Below are 23,825 nucleotides of genomic sequence, written 5' to 3' on the forward strand. Positions count from 1 at the left end.
GATCATCCTCACTTGGCCCTTTTGGCTTGTTAGCCATCTTAAGTTCTGTGGATTGTATCCTTAGGCATTATTATTATTTTTGGCTAATATCTACTTATTAATGAATACATACTATACATGATATTTTCTAGTTCCATCTTTTTGCCTGTAAATTTCACTATGTACTCATTCTTAATAGCTGAATAGTACTTCAATGTGTAAATGAACCACATTTTCTTTATCTACCCTTCCATTGAGGGACATCTGGGTTGTTTCCAGTTTCTGTTTATTACAGATAAAGTCCCTATAAACATAATGGAGCAAGTGCCCCTGTGGAATGGAATCTTTTGGGTATGTGTCCAAGAATTATATAATGGGGTCTTCAGGTAGATCTATTTCCAATTTTCTGAGGAACCTCAAAATTAATTTCTAGAGTGTTTGTACCAGTTTGCAATACCGCCAGCCATGGAGGAATGTTCCTTTCTCCAAGTCCTCTCCAGTACCTTCTGTCATCTGATTTTTTGATATTAGCCATTGTGATAGTTATAAGGTGGAATCTCAGGGTTATTTTGATTTGCATTTCTCTCATGACTAAGGACTTTGAACATTTCTTTGCTTCAAGGCTCAGCCATTCAAGATTCCTCTGTTGTGAATACTGTTTAGCACTGTACCCCGTTTTTTGACTGGGTGGCTTGGTTATTCTGGAGGTTAGCTTCTTCAGTTTTTTATATAATTTGGATATTAGCCCTCTATGGGAAATGGTGTAAGTGAAGATTTTTCTCAATCTGTAGGTTGCTGATTTGTCCTATTGACTACACCTTTGCCTTACAGAGCGTTTCAGTTTCATGAGGTCCCATTCGTCAGTTATTGACCAAAGACCCTCATCCATTACAGTTCTGTTTAGGAAATTTCCCCACACCCTCATGAATTAGGTAGGGTTACTTTGCCACAGACCCTCTTGGGTCCCTTGTCTGCGTAAAACAGGTCTCTAGTTGCAGATGGGCAAGGAGTCAGGGAATGACAGATCAACACAGGAGATTGTGTAGAATCTGAATGTATTGTCACAAAATGAAAATCGGTCTTATTTATATAATACAGAAAATAAAGGGGGTAGGATGTCACATCAGGCAAAGTACATTGATGTTACCTGACACAAAGCAAAGGAATGACTTCAAAAGGACATACAGGAACCAGGTAAATGTTTACAGTAAAGATAAAGCAGTCCTACTTAGGGTCAGCTTAATGACAGGTTAAGATTTCACACCCTAGTCACAATTTGTGCTACTCCTTTGAGCCTTGTGAAAGCTAGCACCAGGGGGTTCTGCTCTAGCAGAACTTCTCATGAATAATGCAATACCACAACCCCCCTATTTCCTAGGCCCTGATAAATTCTTGTATGAGTGTAACTTGCCTGTTCTTTTAAATATCTGTGGAGAATCTCCATTTGTTAGAAGAATTCACCAACTTGCTTCTAATATGCAATGTAGCCTGCCATACCTGGATGTAGAGAAGATCCCTGTTTCAGTGGGATTACCTAACTCTTACATGGCTAACCCACCTATTAGCTAGGCCATTGTGAATTCCCTTGTCTGGGTAAGACTGGCTATTGTCTCAAGTAAACACTCTACAGATCAGCCCTGAGCTATTCCTGTTCTGTTCTTGTTTGTTTGTTTGTTTTGTTTTGTATTTACAGTAATTTTTATTTCTTTTTTTTTTTCATTTTTTAATTAGGTATTTTCCTCATTTACATTTCCAATACTATCCAAAAAGTCCCCAATACACTCCCCCCCCCTACTCCCCTACCCACCCACTCCCACTTTTTGGCCCTGGCGTTTCCCTGTACTGGGGCATATAAAGTTTGTGTGTCCAATGGGCCTCTCTTTCCAGTGATGGCCGACTAGGCCATCTTTTGATACATATGCAGCTAGAGTCAAGAGCTCTGGGGTACTGGTTAGTTCATAATGTTGTTCCACCTATAGGGTTGCAGACCCCTTTAGCTCATTGGGTACTTTCTCTAGCTCCTCCATTGGGGGCCCTGTGATCCATCCAATAGCTGACTGTGAGCATCCCAAACAGGTGATGGAATTGCTCTGTTCTTTTTAACGCCTAATTAGTTTCACCATCTCTTCCAAGCTCCTCAACTTCAAGCATTTTCTAGGACATTGGAACACTGGTGGAAGCTTAGCTATGTCAGAATTCAATCTTAAAAGGCACTTATAATAAAATAATACTAAAAGAGAGCACATGGATCCATACACCAGACTAACGTGGGGATAGGGTATTAATATACAGGTTATGAGAGTGCCTGGTTCCAAGAGGTTAAATTTCTGTGAAACTCTTTGCCTCTTGAGCATTCCCAGGCCTCTCATCCTGACAAGCAAACTTCACTGGAGCATGCATAGCATTACTTCTGTTCCTATTTTATGGAATCATTTAAGGAGTGTTGGTATTAGCTCTTCTTTGAAGGTCAGGTAATATTCCAAGCTAAAACCACCTGGCCCTGGCCCTGGCCCTGGCCCTGGCCCTGGCTGGGTTTGTTTGTTTGTTTGTTTGTTTGTTTGTTTTGGTCAGGAGGTTTTTAATGGCTTCTTCTATTTCATTAGGAGATATAGTACTGTTTAGAGAGTTTACCTTCTCTTGATTTAACTTTGGTAACTGTATATGTCTAGAAAACTGTCCATTTCATCTAGATTTTCAAGTTTAGTTGAATATAGTCTTTTGCAGCAGGCTGTGATATTTTTTCTTTTTTTTTATTAGATATTTTCTTTATTTACATTTCAAATGTTATCCCCTTTCCTGGTTTCCCCTCTGAAGACCCCCATATCCCCTCCATCCTCCCCCTGCTCACTAACCCACCCACTCCTGCTTCCTGGCCCTGGCATTCCCCTATACTGGGGCATAGAACTTTCACAGGATCAAGGGCCTCTCCTCTTATTGATGACCAACTAGGCCATCCTTTGCTGCATATGCAGCTAGAACCATGAGTCCCACTATGTGTTTTCTTTGGTTGGTGGTTTAATCCCAGGGAACTCTGGAGCTATTGGTTAGTTCATATTGTTGTTACTCCTATGGAGCTGCAAACCCCTTCAGCTCCTTGGGTACTTTCTCTTAGCTCCTTTCCTCAGTTGTTATATCTCCCTTTTCATTTTTGATTTTGTTAATTTGGATACTGTCTCAGGGTCTTTTAGTTAGATTGGCTAGGGGTTTATCTATCTTGTTGATTTTCTCAAAAAACAAAAACAAAAAACAAAAACAAAATAAAAAAAACTCACCTTTTGGTTTTGTTGAGTCTTTGTAGCCTTCTCTTTGTTTCTATTTGTTTGATTTAACTCTGAGTTTGACTATTTCCTCTGGTGTAATACTGTTGGGTGTATTTGTTTCTTTTTGTTCTAGGGCATTTAGGTGTGTTGTAATGTTTCTAGCTTAGGATCTCTCCAATTTCTTTAAGAGGGAACTACTACTACTTAGTGCTACGAATTTTCCTCTTATAACTGCTTTGATTGTGTCACATAAGTTTGGGTGTTCTATGCCATCATTTTTATTGAATTCCAGGAACTCTTTAATTTTTTCCTTTTCCAAGTTACCAATAAGAAGAGAGTTGCTCAGATTCCATGGGTATGTGGGTTTCTGTTGTTTTTAGTTATTATTGAAGTCTAGCCTCAGTCTATGGTGATCTGATAGGATTCATGGGATTATTGAAATCTTCTTGTATCTGTTGAGGCTTGTTTTGTGACCTACTATAAGGTCAGTTTTGAAGAAGATCCCATGAGGTGCTGAGAAGGAGGTATATTCTTTTGTTTGAGTGTGAAGTGCCCTCTATCTATATCTGTTAAATCCATTTCATTGATAACCTCTATTAGTTTCTCTGTGTTTCTGTTTAGTTACTGTTTCAATGACCTGATCATTATTTTTTATTGGATATTTTATTTATTTACATTTCAAATGTTATTCCCTTTCCCGGTTTCTCCTCCAGAGACCCCCCCTAGTCTGTTCCCCCTCCCTCTGCTTCTGTGAGGGGGCTTTCCCACCCTTCACTCACCCCCACCTCCCCACCCTGGAATTCCCCTACACTGGGGCATCGAGCCTTCACAAGACCAAGAACCTCTCCTCCCTGTTGACATCTGACAAAGCCATCCTCTGCTACATGTGACTGGAGCCATGGGTCACTCCATGTGTACTCCTTGGTTGGTAGTTTAGTCCCTGGGAGCTCGGGGGGGGGGGGCGGGGGGGGACTCGTTGGTTGATTATTGTTGTTCTTCCTATGGGGTTACAAACCCCTTTAACTCTTTCAGTCCATTATTGAGAATGGGATATTGACATCTCCCACCATTATTGTGTGGGGTTCAATGTGAATTACAGGGTTTTTTTGTTTTTATTTTTGTTTTTGTGTTTATTTGTCTGTTTGTTTGTTTATTTGTTTGTTTTTGAATGTGAGTACCCTTGCATTTGGGGCATAGATGTTCAGGACTGAGACTTTCTCTTGGTGTATTTTTCCTTTGATGAATATGAAGTGTCCTTCCTTATCTTGCTTAATGACTTTTGGGTGAAAATCTATTTTATTGTGTATTAGAATGGCCATTCCCACTTGATTCTTGGTATCATTTGCTTGGAAGTCATTTTTCAGGCCTTTTACTCTGAAGTAGTGTTTGTCTTTGTCATTGAGGTGTGTTTCTTGTATCTCCCAAAATGCTGGATCATGCTTGCTTATCCAGTGTGTTAGCTTATGTCTTTTTATTGGGGGAATTCCTTCCCTTGACACTGAGAGATATTAAAACATATGATTGTTCATTCCTGTTATGTTTGTTGTTATAGGTGGAAATATATACATGTGTGTTTGTGTGTGTGTGTGTGTGAGTGTGTGTGATTTTCTCCTTTTGGTTTTGTTCTAGAATGTTTTAGTTTCTTCATCTATGATGATTTATGGTTTGTCATGCTATAATAACCTGGGCTGGCATTTATGTTCTCTAAGAGTCTGTATGACCTCTGTATAGGATTTTCAGCGTTTAGGGTCTCTGTCGAGAAGCCTGGTATAATAGTTGTAGGTCTGCCTTTATATTTTACTTGGCCTTTTTCCTCCATAGCTTTAATATCTTTCTTTGTTCTGTTCATTTCTTGTTTGGATTGTTATGTTAAAAGAGGATTTTTTTTGTTCCAATCTATTTGGTGTTCTGTAGGCTTCTTATATATTTATGGCCATCTCTTTCATTAGCTTGGGAGAGTTTTCTTGTCCTTTGTGCTGGGAATCTTCACTCTCTTCTATTCCTATTGCTCTTTGATCTTTTCATTGTGTCCTATACTTCCTGAATGTTTTCAGTTAGGGGCATTTTACACTTTGAATTTTTTGACCATTTTGTCAATATCTTCTAAAGTATATTCTACCCTTGAGATTCTTTCTTCTATATCTTGTATTCTGTTGGTGATGCTTGCATCTTCAGTTCCTGACCTTTTTCCTAGGTTTTCCATTTCCAGGGTTGCCTCCATTTGTGATTTCTTTATGGTTTTTACTTCCATTTTAGGTCTTGGACTGCTTTGTTCAATTCCTTCACCTGTTTGATTATGTTTTTCTGTATTTCTTTAAGGGATTTATTTGTTTTCTTTTTAAGGGCTTCTATCTGTTTACCTTGTTTTCTTTCAGTGAGTTATTTATATCCTCCTTAAAAGACTGTATTATTTTCATTAGATAGAATTTTAGGTCAGCATCCTGTTTTTCAGGTGGGTTGGTTTATCCAGGCTTGCTGTGGTGGGAGAACTGGATTCTAATGATGCTAAAGTGTATTAGCTTTTGTTGTTTTTGGTCTTGCTCTTGCCTTTTGCCATCTAGTTATCTCTGCTGTTAAATGACTTGGATGTCTCTGTCTGGATCCTGCCTCCTGTGTCCCTGGTTTGCAGAATGTCTCCTGGGAGACCTATGGCCTTCGCTGTAGTAGATCTCCTGAGAGGTCTTCAGACTGTGGGATCTTCAGGAGGCATACAAGATGATGGTCTATTGTTCTGGCTTCAGCAGATCTCCTAGTAGGCCCTCAGACTATGGGGTCTGTTGCCCTGGGTGCAGCAGATCTTTTGGGAGGCCTTTAGATTGTTGGGTCTTCGGAAGGACAGACATGATAATGATCTGCTGAGGTGGAATGAACAGGCCAGAAGGTAGGTAGAATTCAAGCAAAGGGGTCCAGATTCTGCTGGGTTCTGTGGGGGTTCCTGCTGGTGCAGTTATTTGGAAATGTCCCTCACCTGTTGTCCTGTGTGCAGAAGATCTCCCAAAATATTCAAACTTTAAGCTGACCTTTAATTCCAGCAATCACGGGAAGAGACAGGTGCACTCAATAAGTTCGAGGCCAGTCTATTCTGAATAGTAAATTCCAGGAAAGCTAGGGCTATGTAATGCAAGATATGCACGCGTTCATTTTCTTGGTGGAGAATTTTAGCTTTATCTACATAGATTATTTTCTGTTGTAAAGTATAATTATTGGTTTCCATTGTATATTTCAATATATTACTATATATTAGCCTAAGTATATTAGAAGTATATTAGCCTAAGCTTAGAAAATTTTTGATATTTGATTGCTTTATTTTTTAAAGATTTTACTTTCAGAAATGCTTTGAATAAAACTATTGTATTTTTTAAATAAATGATATCTACAAGTGGCAATTATTTAAGCATTTACAAAGACATATGCATGTGAACATGCTGTGCAATGACAATGGAGTTTACTTTCAGTTTCACATTTACTTTCAATAGTAGCAAGAATTATGAAAAAGATGGATAATATGAAAAGCATATTTAAAGACTACATGAAAGTGATTACTAGAAAATATGTTTGTACAAAAATACGAATAGAAATAGTGTGTAGATGATGAGGAAAAGTTATTTAAAAAAAAAAAAAAGAGAAACCATGGTATGTTGTAAGTCAAAGAAACAGTAGAGAGATCCATGCTACAGCTACCAAGAATAAGAGATGTGATAGAAATTAAAGCAGAGGTGTTAAAATCCTGGGATTGTTAGCCATGCAGTCTTGTATGGACTTTTTGTTCATTGCACAAAACCACTCCAGAAGTTTCAGAACACTACTGAATTAATGCTATATATTTTTTGAACTTAATATATTTCTTCCTTCCATTTGCTTTCTACAAACTGTCCCTTTTACTCCTGGTGCTCTCCTTCAGAATCATGGCTGTTGTTGCTACTAGTTGTAGCATCCCATGAACTGTTGCTATATGTGTGCATGCATATATACAAATATGTATGTTTTCCTAAATATATCTGTTTAGTCCATAAAATGTTACTTTCATTATATAAAGCATAATTTTTCTCTTATCTCTGCTTATATTATTTTATCTTCATATTATGCTGCTTTATTCGTTTAAAGCCTGTATTGTATCTTTCTCATTATACTGTAATATATGTGATAAAAACTAAAGAATAAATGTCATTTAGTCAATATTGACTTATGTTGTTTTGCCTTAATGAGTCTGATTAAAACTGTGTATATTTTTTGATTGTTTATTTCAATATATCTCCATTGATCAATGGTCTTTGAATTGTTAAATTGAGTTTTTGTGATCTTTTCCCTTATTTCCCATGCCAGTGTGTAAGAAATAAAAAAACATTTTAAACAGATTATCTGAAGTCTGAAGCCTTCATACGATGCGTTAAAACTGAGCCATAAGCTCTGAGTTATGAGGTGCAATAATTAATTTCCTCATTTCTTCACATTTCCAGGCTGGTAAATGTTAATCAATTCCTGCTGTTCTAGAGGTCAGACATTTAAATGTTAGAAATAATATCCATAAGGAAATACATTTATTGATATTTAAGCCATTGAAAACAAAAGGATAGACAGAGAAACCACTGAGCATAAAACTAAATTAAATTTACTTGCTCTTCTCCAAGAACTGATTTCTGTGACTGCCATAAGAATAAATATCACTTAATAAAGCCTCAGTTTTCAGTTTCTGACTTCTGCTAATCTCTGCCATGTTTATTGCAGTATCAGCATTTACTTTTAATTACTATGGAGTTGTATACAAGCATGGAACTACTACCAGGAATTTTCTTATTGCATTATCTTTCAGTTGTCTATCAAGTACATGCTTTGTTTAAGATGCTTTATGTTCATGCTTCATATGGAAGGAGGCTAAGGGGCAAAATATCTTCATAGAAAACATTTCAAACAAAAGTAAAAAAAAAAAAAAGCAAGCCTAGTAAATTGTATGTGTCTTATAGAGTGATGACAGTTGCAGATGGAAAGAAAATGAAAGTTCATAGGTCAGATTAAGGGAGTCAGAGTATGGGAAGAGAAAGACAAAGAAGCTGTTAAAAATTTTAAAGATATCAAGAAGCATATGCCAAATGGACAAGGCTTTGGTAATACATTGTATTATTAATTGGCAAGGATCTGAAATCAACTAGAAGATGAACGTCTGGGTGTGTCTGTGAGACATCTTGATTAGGAGATCTGATATGGTAATGCCTACTTTAACTGTGGGTGGGAGTACTCCTTGAACAGAGATTCTGGGCTATATAAATGGAATGAGTGGAGTGCTATTAATCATTGCTCTCTGTTCTCTCATGTTGTTGTGATATGGCAAGATGTTTCATGTTTCTGCTGCTCCCCCTTGTATAAATGTGACCATTGTACCACTTACCTAATTTTTTCAAGAAAGCTTCTTTTAACAGGGTGTTTCATTTCAGCAACAAGAAAGCATACTAAGATGATGATATTGGACAACATTCTGGATAAGCTGAGTCAATAATCAGGAACATACACCATTGTGTTGCTTGGAAGGAAAAGAAAGTAGGATTAGGGAAAAGAATGGGGTGTGAACAAAAAGAACCAGAAGAAAATAGAAGAGTGAAAAGTCATTTCTTACAGTTACTTTGCAAGACCCTTGAAAGCTTTTCATTATTTTAGTTGGATGGGTGGGAAAATAACTTCATCTGTAATTTTTGCTAGTATTTTATTATTTTGTGATTACAATACATCAAATTCCTTTCTTTTTCTTCCTCCAAGCTCTCTTATATACCCACTTGCTCTGTTTCATATTCATGTATCCTCTTTTCATTATTTGTTCCAAGTTTAAACTCTTTTCTGAAAACATTGATAAGAAGATAAAAGTATGTTAATCAGCCCAGCTAATGTTGCCACCCAGGCAAGAAATTATGACAGTTCAGACCAGCAAATTTAGAATTTGTATGAATGTCATAGATAGGTCCTAAAAGAATATATATTAGACATTGATTTTAAATATGAAACAGTTAAATACCATAGACTGTGAGAAGCTAAAGATTTAGAGATGTCATTGCTGAGATGTGTAAAGCAGTAGGAAAAGTAGTCTGAAATAAGGACAAAGAGTTAAGATGAGGAACTTGTAGTTTTCCATTTAGCATCTAGTCAGACGTGAAATAGACAGTTGTGTGGATGAGTTTAAAGTCTAAGGAGCACTCTGCTCTGCAGAGAGGACTTTGAAAATCTCTTCATATAGATGATCAACCAATTTGTATGTCTAACTATCTTCACTATTTATAAGAAACATCATAAAATATATACCTTATAAACAACAGTTATTTGTCTTAGCTCTAAAGGCTGAAATCTATAAACCAAGTTGTCAACAAAGCCATTGTCTATGTCAGTGCACCATCCCAGACAACCTTATGGCATTACCATCCCATGGTAGAAAACCAGCTAGTTAGGAGAAATTTTTTTCTGTTCAAGACAGGGCTTCTTTGTGGATTAAATCTGGCTGTCCTGGATTTGCTTTGTAGACTAGGTTGACCTTGACCTCAAACTCACAGAAATGTCTGCCTCTGCCTCTGCCTCTGCCTCTGCCTCTGCCTCTGCCTCTGCCTCTGCCTCTGCCTCTGCCTCTGCCTCTGCCTCTGCCTCTGCCTCTGCCTCTGCCTCTGCCTCTGCCTCTGCCTCTGCCTCTGCCTCTGCCTCTGCCTCTGCCTCTGCCTCTGCCTCTGCCTCTGCCTCTGCCTCTGCCTCTGCCTCTGCCTCTGCCTCTGCCTCTGCCTCTGCCTCTGCCTCCCAAGTGCTGGGATGAAGGCATGTACCGCCATTTCCAGCTCTGGAACTTTGTCATTATTTTTTCTTTCTTTTTTTTTTTTTATGGTGGTACACTCCTTTATTTTTTTTAATTTTTAATATTTTTTATTACATATTTTCCTCAATTACATTTCCAATGCTATCCCAAAAGTCCCCCATATGGCCCCCCACTTCCCTACCCACCCATTCCCATTCTTTGGCCCTGGCATTCCCCTATATTGGGGCATATAAAGTTTGCAAGTCCAATGGGCCTCTCTTTCCAGTGATGGCCGACTAGGCCATCTTTCGATATATATGCAGCTAGAGACAAGAGCTCTGGGGTACTGGTTAGTACATCATGTTGTTCCAACAATAGGGTTGCAGATCCCTTTAGCTCCTTGGGTACTTTCTCTAGCTTCTCCATTGGGAGCCCTGTGATACATTCAATAGCTGACTGTGAGCATCCACTCCTGTGTTTGCTAGGCCCCGGCATCATCTCACAAGAGACAGCTATATTTGGGTCCTTTCAGCAAAATCTTGCTAGTGTATGCAATGGTGTCAGCGTTTAGAAGCTGATTATGGGATGGATCCCTGGATACAGCAGTCTCTAAATGGTCCATCCTTTCATCACAGCTCGAAACTTTGTCTCTGTAACTCCTTCCCTGGGTGTTTTGTTCCCAATTCTAAGAAGGGGCACAGTGTCCACACTTTGGTCTTCATTCTTCTTGAGTTTCATGCATTTAGCAAATTGTATCTTATATCTTGGGTATCCTAAGTTTTGGGCTAATATCCACTTATCAGTGAATACATATTGTGTGAGTTCTTTTGTGATTGTGTTACCTCACTCAAGATGATGCCCTCCAGGTCCATCCATTTGGCTAGGAATTTCATAAATTCATTCTTTTTAATAGCTGAGTAGTATCATGTAGTATAATATTACAATTTCTGATTCCTAGCCAGGGCTAGGTCCCGTAAGCCTGCTAGAATGCAAAAATACATATAATTATCTTCTCCCTCTATTTTCACATTCACTAGGTCTCACCTCCAGTGGCCACTCCATTAAAGACTCTCCTCTTTGTCTTAATCCTCTAGTTCTTGATTACCCCTTTCCTTCTGATTTCATAGGTTGAAAGCTTGTCTATTTTACTTTCCTTCCATGGAGCTTCCTTTTTTTGGATCCTTCAGATTTCTAAAAATGTCCTATAGCCACATTCCATGACCTTATTTGTATAAGATTACCTATTGATATGTGCTAAAAGTTTTTCAAAACCTACATTGCCCAAAAGTGAAATGAGCCATGAAACAGATATTATCAGCAGAGTTATTAAAACTGCTTTAGGTAGGTGGCTCTTTCCTGTAAGGAAGATAAAAAGGAGCTCTTACATAACTTTAAGGTGAGACACTGTACTAAGAGTAGTTATACTATGTTTTCCAAATGTTTTGAATATATCTATTTTTATATTAAAGTTGACATTCGGTTTCCTATATAACATATTATTACCTAGCCAACATAATTATTATTCTCATAGTATTAATTAAAACAAGAGCAACAGAATCTTTGAATTAATAAATCTAGTAGTCATTTCAGGATGAAATAAAAATAGTTCCTACTTAATGATTGTGTGTTTTTAGTTATCTAAAAAAATATGCTTAAGACAAGTCGTAACTTTGATCCATCTATAGGAAAATATTTTAAGTAAAGAGAACTTAAAGAAACAAACAAACATGTGTTGATTCATTGATGAGCTTGTCTTTCAAAAAGAGTCTTTGCATTCATGGGATGGACCTGTCTCCTCTGCACATATATAACAGTTGCGCAGCTGGATATTTATGTGGGACTCCTAAATTGGGAGCAGGGATTGTCTCTGATTATATTGCCTGCCTTTAGAGCCCTTTCCCCTAACTGGGCTGCCTTGTCTAGTCTCAATAAAAGAAGATTTAGACCTAATCTTACTGAAACTGTTATACCAAGGTTGCTTGATAACCATGGGAGACCTCTGCTTTACTGAGGAGAAAAAGAGAAGGGGTGGATGGGGAATGAGAGAGAGGGACTGGGGTGGGGGGAGAGGAGGGAGGATGAGCTATGATGATGGTGCAAAGCAAATAAATAAGTTAATTAAAATATGTTTGATAGAAATATATAAGTCCTAAAATTATTAAATATCAAACTGGAATTTGCCCTTTATAAATAATAAACAGGTTTCACATTAGGTATAAATATGTGATTCATAACTCTTATTTTGGATACATTTTTTGATCAAATAATGGCAATGTTAAGAAATAGCATAATCAAAACTGAGGTATTTAGAGAAACATACACTGTAATCACAGGAGAAATAATCTAGCATGGAGAATGGTGTCTGAGAATTAGCTGTGTAAAGGCAACATGGTGTGATATAAGGTGTGTGATAATATCTGCCACCATTACCTTTTCAGTCCTTTAAATTGGAAAAACACATGCCAAACAGGAGGGGAAAATGAAGTCACTCCTTCAGGGAATTACAGACAATAACTTCGTGATATTTAAAGTGGAACTATTTTAATATGTCATGGTTTTGACTTGCAGTGACATGACAATTCAAGTAGATTATCTTTGCATTATGAATATACTATTTATAGATATTTAAATCTTCCATTTCCTTCCTGAATGTCAAGAAAAAGGCCTGAATATATGTCAGATAACTGTAATTCCAGAATGACTTTATATTGTCCTGATTATGTATATTTTAGTCCTGCAGAGTAAAATCTGCACCAAATATAAGGATTTCTGGAACATTTATTTAAACCCTTTCAATAGGCATTTCTTTATATAGTTGTAAAACTGAAAAAAGAGGAAACATTTACATGCATATTTTATTTTAAAATAACTTGGTATAGTTGCTTTTCTGTTTTCAACATTTATGAGGAAAATATATAATCTTATCCCTTAAAATGAAAGCATGTGTTCTAATGAGGACCATTGCTCATCAGTGTCTTTTGGGGGAAAACATGTTTGGAACACGATTCATTCTGAGTCAGACATTCTGCTCATTTTTTAAGAATGCAGAAATATAGATGACTGGGGGAAAAGTGGCAAGTCAGACACTGAATTTCTTTTATTTATTTTTTGCTCAAAAAGAACTGAATAGAATTCCATGTGTTTGGAATAGTTCAAGGTAGGAGAATGGCAACATTGGAAATTTGAAATTTTCTGTGTCACATTGTTTTAACAACTAGAAATAAATTCCATTTTTAAGTAAAATTGAAATTCTGTAGAACAAAGTATTGACAACAATAATGATGGAATTCAGTATGCCTGATGGAAATAGTCTTAAATGGTATTGGAATTTGGTCATAAACTAAATTATTTGGATTACACTGTGTTAAATTATTAGGATTGATATGAACAAATGTTTAGAAGGGTGTACATTTATAATAAAATAATGTCAACTGTACCAGAAATATGCTACTCATATCTCACCTGCTGTTTGGACTCTTTCCCTCTGATTGGGTTGCTTTGTCTCACATTGATAAGAGGGCTTTTGCTGTGGCTTACTGTGTTTTGTCCTATTTGACTCTTGTCTTTTGGAGGCCTGTTCTTTTCTGAAAAGGAAACAGATGGTAAATGGATCTGGGGGATGCAAGGTTGGGTGTAGCTGGGAGGAATGAAGACGGGGAAACTGTAGTCAAGTGTATTATATAGGATAGGAATCTATTTTCAATAATAAAAATGAAGAAAGAAAAATTACAGTCTGGTAGTTGTGAAAAGCCAACTAAATACTGTTTAGTGTCCTAAGACTTTTTAACTAAGAGACAATTTATATTTGATATTATTATCCTTTGAAATTTCACATAGATGATGTTTCTCCTTATAACTTACACTCTCACTCTCTTGATAGGCTTCTATTTATCATTTATACCTAAGATATAATAAAATAAGACAATATGGCAATTAATGGATAAAATGCTATTGTAGTAAATTATTTTATTCATCTATTTCACTATCTGTATATTCATGGTGTGATGCAATGTTCAAATTAGAGTATTTAGTATTTCTAAAAATCTATAAACTTTAAATAATAATGTATAGTTTTGTATGTTTAAGAGGTCCAATGTGTGTTATATGAATGCAAAATCACTCACAATCAGTTCAAAACAATTATGATTATGTTGGTTACTTTCATAATCTGGGAAAGTGAAATAAAAAAGAGAATGTTAGGATGGAAGAACAAAAGGATTTATTGAAGCTTAGAGTAGAAGGAGAGAGTACTACTAGGTGAGCTGTCATGGTGACAGGACCTTGAGGCAGATGACCACATTCCACATTGCTTTTGTGCTTAGAAAGCAGAGAGATGAGAATAAAGCTAGCACATGTTTTCCTTTATATTCAGCCTAAGACTCTATTGCATGGAATGGTACTGTCCACACTTAGGAAAGGCTTTCTACTTTAATTTATCGAGCTCAGAATTTCTCTTAGACACTTGCTGAGAGATTGCCTTCTAGTGATCCTAGGTCCTGACAATCAGTAGTAACTCTGACAGTGATCATAATAATTCAGAATACTAGTTTAATTGTGATAGTAGATTTTACCATTCCCTGATGCAGAGGTCTCAGGATTCTCATTTAAATGAGATGCATGGAGGTTAAGTAACATATGTGAAATTTAACAGAAAATAGATGGTGGTGGACTTGAGAGCTGATCTAAACATCCTTCACACTCTTGGGTCCCAATATCATAATATGTATACTGCATTGGGGAAAAAAAACATGATGAAACACAGATGAAATAGCCAGCTAATCCATAATGAATTACTCAATCCCATATGCTTCCTAAATTAAAATATCACTGTCCATGTGCAATGGTACAGCTACCATTGTTGCTTGCTATGGGCAGACCAAGGCCTTCCAGCTAATGCCTCTTTAGCTTTTCAATAATGCTTTTAATAGTCATTTGCCCCTAATTTTACCATGAAGGAATGATATCTATACTTTAATATGTAGAGAATTGCAGGCTGGTCTCCAGTAGAACTGAGGTCTGAATCCAGAAGGTCATAATTCACCTACATAACACAATAGGTAGGTGTTTCTTCATGCTCCTGGAACTCTGGCTCCTGCCTAAGGTACCACTTTCCACAGCCTCCACAAAGAAACATGGTCAGTAGTCATGTAAGCAATGGCCCAAGCTTCTGACCTTCAGGCTAAACTCCTCCCTAGTTACCTAGCAATAGTGAAGACCATAAACAGTGCTCAGCCCCCACCTCTCTCTCTTTGTCCTCTTACTTCTCTCACTTCTCTCTATCCTCTCCCCTTTCTCTTTGTCTTCTTTCTTCTCCTCTCTCCTTCTTTCTCTCTTTCTCTCTATCCTTTCCCCCCTCTCTCTCCGACTCTCTTTTACCTTCTCTCTTTCCCGTGTATTTCTATAATAAATCTCTTAAAACATAGAGTCTCTATTCAGCTTCATCAAGGCCTGCTGCACACTCTGGTTACTGTTGGGAACTTCTTCCTCTATTCCTTCTCTCCCACAACCCTGGTGGCTTTAGCAAAGTAGCTTCAGGGGATCCCCAGGCAGGGCTGCCCCTTGGCCATCCCCTGAGTGGAATAGAGGATGCCCACCCAGGGATGAGTGGAAAGGGTAGGTAGGAGCCCTCCCATGCCTGACTGACCAGAGAATAGGGAAACTCTGGTGGGGAGTTGGGCATCTTTTTCCTATCCCACTTCTCCCAAGCCCCCCTGTCCCCTTTATTTTGTTCCCAACATTAATGTGCAGAAATTTAAATTTCCTCTAATCTTGTAGTTCACATACTTTTTCCCTTTTATTGACAGTATCTTCTTTACCCTCACATAGTATATACTGATTACAGTTTCCCCTCCATCTCCTATTGCAATTTCCTCCTGACCTTCCTTCCCATCCAAATCTGTCTCTCATTAGAAACCAAATAGAGTTCTAATGGATAAAAATAAAATAAAAACAGTTTGATAAGATAGAATAAAGATTGACTCTCTGAATAGGAGAAGACACACAGAGGGATGGAAGAGCCCCCCAAAAGGACAATGAATGCATATTGACACAGACCCACTCATTTGCACACCCACGAATGCCATAATAGCATGAAATTGGGAGTAAATAAATATATACATGTACGTGCTATTACTAAAGAAGAGAGAAATACACATATATCTATCTACCTATATAATGCAATGAATTTATAAACATTTTTATGAAGTCTTGGCATGACATTCTATGACTAATAATAAGTTCATCTCCTGGTCATCTATTGCTGGGAATACTGTCCATTGTAATATAATTTTTAGTTTGTTTCTTCAGTGAGAGTCCTTTGGAGGAAATTAATTTTCATGTGCAAATAGTTATTAATTCAATTTCTGTATTTGTATGATACCACGTGTCTACTCCTCGCAGATGAAAATCTAGGACCCGATCTGTTGCAGACATGTATAGATCCTGTGCATACTACCTCTGTCTTGTGAGTTCTTTTATGAGTTGATCCTGTTAAATTAGAAGGCATTGTTTCCTATATGTGCTCAAATGCCTTAGCTCTTAATCTTTCTTCCTCCTCTTTTACATGGTTCACGAAGCCCTGACAGGAGGAATTTGATGGAAATTCTGTACATAGTGCTGAGAGTTCCAAGGAGTCCGCTCACTATATGAGTAATGTCTAGCTGTGGGTATCTCTATTTGTTCCTTTCTACTGCAGGAGGAACATAATTCGTATTTTGATTTGTAAATATAAGAGTCACATAGAATCAGAAAGCAAAGAATCAAAAGCCACCAGGCGTGGTGGTGCCTTTAATCCTAGCACTTGGGAGTCAGAGGCAGGTGGATTCTGAGTTCGAGGCCAGCCTTGTACAGAGTGAGTTCCAGGACAGTCAGGGCTTTACAGAGAAACCCTGTCTCAAAAATCAAACATCAAAAAAAAAAAAAAAAAAAAGAAGAAACAAAAGCACAGTCTTTCACCTTTCTTGATGTCTTCCCCATTTTGGATATATAACATAGAGGGTTTAATCACAAAGTATTATAATTACTCCCAAAGAAATGTTATGAATGTTATAATATGTCAAAAATGCTATTAATACAATATAATAATATACATACATATGAAAAACAAAATAGTTTACAAATACAAGTTTCCTAGGATGATGTAGACATCATTTATGGTGTGTATCATAACCCAGATCAAACAATTCCTTCCAAGTATTTATCCAGGTTTTCATTATTCTGACAAAATATTTGTGGAAATCTACCTTTACAACATCTTTTCAATACATTCTGGGTTACTTGTTTGATATTTCTACCAAGGTCAGTTGCCTTTAATACAGGTGTATGTCTGTGGTGAGTTAGAGCATATGAGAGTGTGAGGTAGAATAAAGCTTCTGATTAAAAGACATTCCTTGTAACCAAGAAAAGGAATGGGATCCCAAAGTACCATTCAACTGCTCATTGTCATGAAAACACTTCTAGTGAGATGTCATTGCCTAACAAACATGCTTACACATATAAACTTTGGACTTCATTAAAAGTTCGAAGTGTACCAAGAAATTTTCTTGCCTGATGTTGCATTCTGAGTACTGAGATCTACAGTTCAAGTGGATTTGAAGCATGGTAATGGACACCTTTCTTCTCTTTCTTTCTTTCTTTCTTTCTTTCTTTCTTTCTTTCTTTCTTTCTTTCTTTCTTTCTTTCTTTCTTTCTTTAGTTCATTCGTTCTTTCGTTCTTTTGTTCTTTCGTTCTTTCATTCTTTCTTCCCTTTCTTTCTTTCTTTCTTTCTTTCTTTCTTTCTTTCTTTCTTTCTTTCTTTCTTTCTTTCTTTCTTTCTTTCTTTCTTCTCTTTCTTTCTTTCTTTCTTTCTTTCTTTTTTTCTTTCTTTCTTTCTTTCTTTCTGGATTTTCTTTTTTTATTGGTTATTTTATTCATTTACATTTCAAATGTAATTCCCCTTCCCAGTTTCCCTCCATAAGCACCCCATCCCTTCCTCCCTACCCCTGTGTCTATGAGGGTGCTTTGACACCCACCTACCCACTCCAGCCTCAGTGGCCTCTCCTCCTGGTGATGCCAGATAAGGTAGTTCTCTGCTACATATCCAGTTGGAGCCATGGTTACCCCCTGTGTCCTCTTTGGTTGGTGGTTTAGTCCCTGGTAACTGTGGGGGTTCTGGTTGGTTGGTATTGTTGTTCTTCCTATGAAGTTGCAATCCCCTTCAGCTACTATAGTTCTTGTTCTAACTTCCCTATTGGGGTCCCCACACTCAGTACAATGTTTGGCTGTGTACATCCACATCTGTATTGGTCCCACTTTGGCAGAACCTCTCAGGGGATAGCTATCTAGGGCTCCTGTCCGTAAGCACTTCTTGGGATCAGCCATAGTATCTGGGTTTGGTGTCAGTATACAGGATGGATCGCTAGGTGGGCCAGTCTCTAGATGGCCTTCTCTTCAATTTCTGTTCCACTCTTTGTCCCTGAATATCCTTTTGATAGAAGGGATTTCAGATTAATATTTTTGAGGTGGGTAGATCGCCCCATCCCTCAACTGGGAGCTGTGCCTATCTACTGGATATGGAGACCTTTCAACTGCATGTCTGAAGACTTGTGTCCCAGAAAAACAAGCTATTTCTTGCGTAGCACTTTGCAATGGTTAGCTGTCCAGCAGGCAATAGGTGGTCTCATTTTAAGATGAGTGGATCTTCTTACCTAGCAAAGTTATTATAAACTCATCTAGAAAGATATAAAGGCACATCATTGCCAAGGACCAGCCTCAATTGGAGAGATGTTCTGAGAGAAGGTATGTCTGGGTCTCAAAGTCAAATCATGGGTCCAAGCTGGCAGCCTATGTTCTGCTGGAGACAGCTCTCCAGGTTGCTTTCTCTACGTTTTGTTTTCTGGAGATCTTCTGACAGTTCTCTCTATATATTCTGCTTGATGCAGTACTCCAAACAGTTCTCTTTTGTTATTCTAACAAATTTTCTGGATAGCTCATTTCTTGCAGATCATAAGCCCACTCTTTTATTTCACATGTCAATGCAGTCATTCATTCCAGGTTTCCTTTTGATTATGTTATGAATCACCATTCTGTAACCCCCAACCCCTCAATATTTAGGAGACAGCAAGGACACATTTTCTCTTCACATTGCAAAAGAATTCAGAGATCTGCCTGCATCTGTTAAACACAGATGATGAGCTGGCTGGATTGGACATTATCCTGAAATTACCATTTGGACCATACCTGGGAAAAACCTTGCTTTTCCAGGCAGACCCTAAACTCAAAGGTCTATTTGTAAGCATAAACAAACAAACAAAACAAAGCTGGACGAAATCTCCTGTGATTACCTCTCCATAAATGTCTTCATTCCCTTCCTTAGTAAGGTGGCTCACAGCATACCTGCTTTTGAAGCCTCTTATATTTCATATTGCATCTTTATATTTTGCATACTTTCAAAATTATATATTTTTAACACATTCTTTCAGAGTTCTTTTCCACAACCTTAATGGATGTCCTGAAGGCCCCAGTATTTACCATTTTGTTGAGTCAATAGCCACACCTTCATTGTCCAGACTCTTACTGTCTCTTATTATCATGGAGTCATTAACATTAATAGGGAAGATATTCCTTGAAGTAGGAACATAAAATGTGTACATTATTATACAAATATGCCATATGCACATAGCAGCCACCAACACTTATGGAGGATCAAGCCTGCTGGTCCTGTCCCAGGGGTAGAAACCATAACATTCTGTCCCTATCAATGACATGCCAGTCTGGGCATTACTTAACACAAACAAGTAGACCTAGTCTTCAACATAGTTATTATACACCAAATGAGAAAGTGATCCAATTTTGCTACCAAAAGTAATATTTGAAACAAGCAAGCTTTCTATTGAGAATGTTCTACAGACGAAGAAATTAACAAAATAGTCAGGTCTAATAGTGGTCAAATTCATACTAGAAAGGGCATATTTAAACCTCTAGTTTTCAGCAATACATCATGTGTTCTTTTCATAATCAATTACTGTGAAAATTGAGGGAAAATATTTTATATGTATTCATTTTGTCCATGGTTCTTGGGCCCACTTAAGGTAGCTGTTATCATAGGAGACATATTTAATGTTGTACAGAAATTAGAACCCGGAAAGTTCTGAACTGAGATGTTTTTAAAAGATCTTTCATTATGCTTTCTTGTGTATGAGAATTATGAATATTTGAGCTCACGCAGGTTTATTGTACATGGCTCAAACTTAATCTTTGAAATGCAGTAAGGCAGGACTTTGAATAATGGTATAAGAAATGAGAGTGGTAAAGGTTATAATGAGAAAGATTTCTGTGTGCAAAGGTGTAGGAAAGAAGGAAATGACGTGATTCCTGAATCACAGTGCTTCTGACGCTTCACTGTGCTGATAGCTTTAACTACCAACTTTATCAAATTCCCAGCTGAAAAACAAAAATCTCTTTAACTATGTCTCCTGGAGCAGTATAACAGAAACACTGTACAGTAGATAAAGGAAAGCATTTCAAGGTTATTTTTAGTAGACAATTCTAAAGGGTCAAAGTTACAGCTTGCTAAAAACTTTTCATTGGGTGACTTTAAAACTATACCTTTTGTGTATAGTCAGATTATATTGCTAAGTGTTTACTAATCTGATGACATTGGCCTATTTTTTTTTCTTCATTTCCATGTACATTATGTTATATAAGCCACTTAGCTTGTCTTTGGCACAATTTTCCTCACCAAAAAAATGGGAAAATATTATCTTTCTTATATAATTATTAAAAGCTTAAATGTGCTAGTGTTTATGAGCATGCTTAGGCATACGCTAGTTATGTACACAAAGTAGAGTATTGGTATCTAGCATTGCACACACACACACACACACATACAGAGAGAGACAGAGAAAGACAGACAGAGAGAGACAGACAGACAGACAGGAGGGGGAGGGGAGGGGAAGAGGGAGAGAGAGAGAGGGAGAGGGAGAGAATATGATTAAGGAATGATTTCTTTCAGGTTAAAATTTAAAAAAAATATTAAATCTTTAATTTAGGAAATACTACAATTCTACAAGTTAACAAAGGGTTATCTCTAGTTTGTCAATAAACTCACATAGCCCAGAGACTTTGCTGTTTCCTCAAGTGCAATCTAGGCAGTTTTGTATCTTCCTTACATGACCATCTTTGTTAAGGTGTAATACTTACAGTCTCTACACCACATAATATACAAGAAGAGAGAGAGAGACAGAGATTTTATAGTCGGATTATGAATGAGATATCCTTAGGGCTGCTCCCAAATCTTTATTAAGCCAAACAACTTGACAGTATTCAACACCATTTCTTTTGTGTTCTTCCTTTCTCTGATACAGCATTCTAGCTGATTTCCCATTTTATGGACACTTCTACAAAAACAAACTCAGAACATCTTTTCCACTGTGCAAATATGCCTATGAGAAAGTAATGGGCTATTCAGACCGAATTAATAATTATTGGTACAAGAAATAAATGCCAAATACTGGGCTGGAGGTGTGAAGAACTTATTTCTCTCACAGAGAAACCAAAGATTTGAGTCCAGGACCTGCATCTATCAGTTCACTTCGGGTCCAGGACTCATCTATCATCATATAACTTCATGTAAGTGCATGCAATCAAAGCTTCAGGTACAGGACAAATGTTATCTTCTAGCCTCTGTAAACTCACATAGCCATACACACACACAAACACACACACACACACACACACACACAGACATACACACACACAGACACACATATACATAATTAAAAATAAAAACGATGATATCCTTTTTTCCAAAGAAGCAAATGACACTAAGCATTGTTTTCAGACAATGTAAGCTCTTACATGGTTTGAGTGACAGTCACTGACCAGGAGTCAAAGAACACTAAAAGGGACAGAATCCTATGAAGTCTTCCTAGTCTTCTCTATCTAAGCTTTACCTATGATTTAAATTGATATGGAGATAAGGAGCCTATCACTATAATATTGCTACTTAAGCAATTCATAAATCAAAAAAGAATTGCTATTGATTTTTGAAGGTCAGCATCTTTTTTTAAATATATATATATATATATATATATATATATATATATATATATATATATTAGGTAAGGCCTGCATCTTATGTGTTTACAGGAAGAGCTAAGATAATACTCAGCAACACAGCCCATGATAGTCACAGAGAGATGAGGGATGTTAATATCTGAGAAAAACACAACATTCACTTTTCATCTTTCTAGGATTTAAAAAAAAAAAATACAAAACTTTTTGGGCTGCTGATTCTAGTTTATCCAGGGTTTAAGTTTGGATTTATGTATGACTTTGATATCTTTTTTTTACTTTTAGTAAGACCCTGAATCTTTTATTGTAGAACTGAAAGAGTCACACAGGAACCGAAAAGGTAAAGAGAGAAAAACTGATTGATGTGAAATAGAAAGGTTTTTGACAAGAAGAGATACAAATCTTTTCAGTTCCCTATGTTACAAATTTGAACAAATCAAAGATTAAAAATCTTCTATGCAAGTTGCCTAAAGTCCCAATTCATCCTCAGATTTTTAACACAACCAATTTAAACACTTTCTATTATCTCCCAGGATCAAAAGAATCAATCAACATCTTCTACAGTCTTATGGGTCCTCAATCATGCTTGCCCAAGGCAATGAAAATCAAATCAAAGCTGCCTCTATAGGGAGGGGGTTATAATGCAATATATCAGAAAGTATGCAGTAGCAAGAACCTTGCATAAAATGAAGTTTAATTCACGTTCATTGAAAACTATATCCTTACAGAGATTATGTGGAGATCTCCTCAATCTGTTCTTTTTTACTCGGAATGAATTTTTAAAATGTCAACCTGTTATTTTTTTTCTCGGGCAGAAAATTAATTTTGTAATCAGTCCAAACCCTGTGTTCTCTTCATTATGATAGCTTTAGATTCTAATGTTCAATTTAGACAGTTTCTTAAGAAATCAGGGTTCATTTAGAAGATAATAAACAGAGATCTGGAAACAGACATTTTTCTGTGCATTTACTAACAAGATTACCTATGCATATATGTGATTCATGTTCATGTGTCTGGTGACAAATGTCAACAAAGGCTGTTGAATTCTTAAGTTTGTTACTGTTTTGTTGTTGTTGTTGTTGTTACCTTCTTTCTGTGCCTAAGCTAGGAAGGAAATTTTATCACCGATATGTACCTGTGAATAGCAACAATGAATGTAGAAGCTTTGATAATAACTTGTTTCAAGTGTCCAGTGGAGGTTTTCAAAGATATCACCTCCAGCTAAAGGAGAGATGGCTACTTACACCAAGATCATGGAGTGTAATGAGAAAGATTTTCTCTACCCTACTCCCATACTTTTGAGAAGAGCCTGCAATAATGTGTTTATGCTATCCTGAGTTAGACTTGCATGTGAAGTAGGTAATTCCGTAGACTATGCATGGATCTTATACGTATTCCAAAGTTGGCCAGTAATAACTGGTGTCTGTGTCCAGTTAACAGATATCATATTAATCGCTACCTACCATGTTTATTATACACATATGGAATGATGTTTAGTAATGATGAAATTACAAAGTGTAGACAGTCAATATGAGAGGCCAGTGTATATGTAATTATGGAATGTATGAGTTATGCCAATTATAATCATAATAATAACATGTTAATATAGAAAATGCATATTTCAGATGCTGTTAACTTTTTAATTTTTATGATCTGTATATGAAGCATAGCATTTTCAGTAAGGGAAAGTTCTACTTTCTTGTAAATATACCTTCTATATTATATATTCTTATAATATTTAAGTGATAATGTGCAATTAAAAAGTGTCAGGTTA

Source organism: Mus caroli, unplaced genomic scaffold (genome assembly GCF_978045245.1).
Source record: "Mus caroli unplaced genomic scaffold, Mus_caroli_1 scaffold_13, whole genome shotgun sequence".
In the NCBI taxonomy this organism is placed as follows: Eukaryota; Metazoa; Chordata; class Mammalia; order Rodentia; family Muridae; genus Mus; species Mus caroli.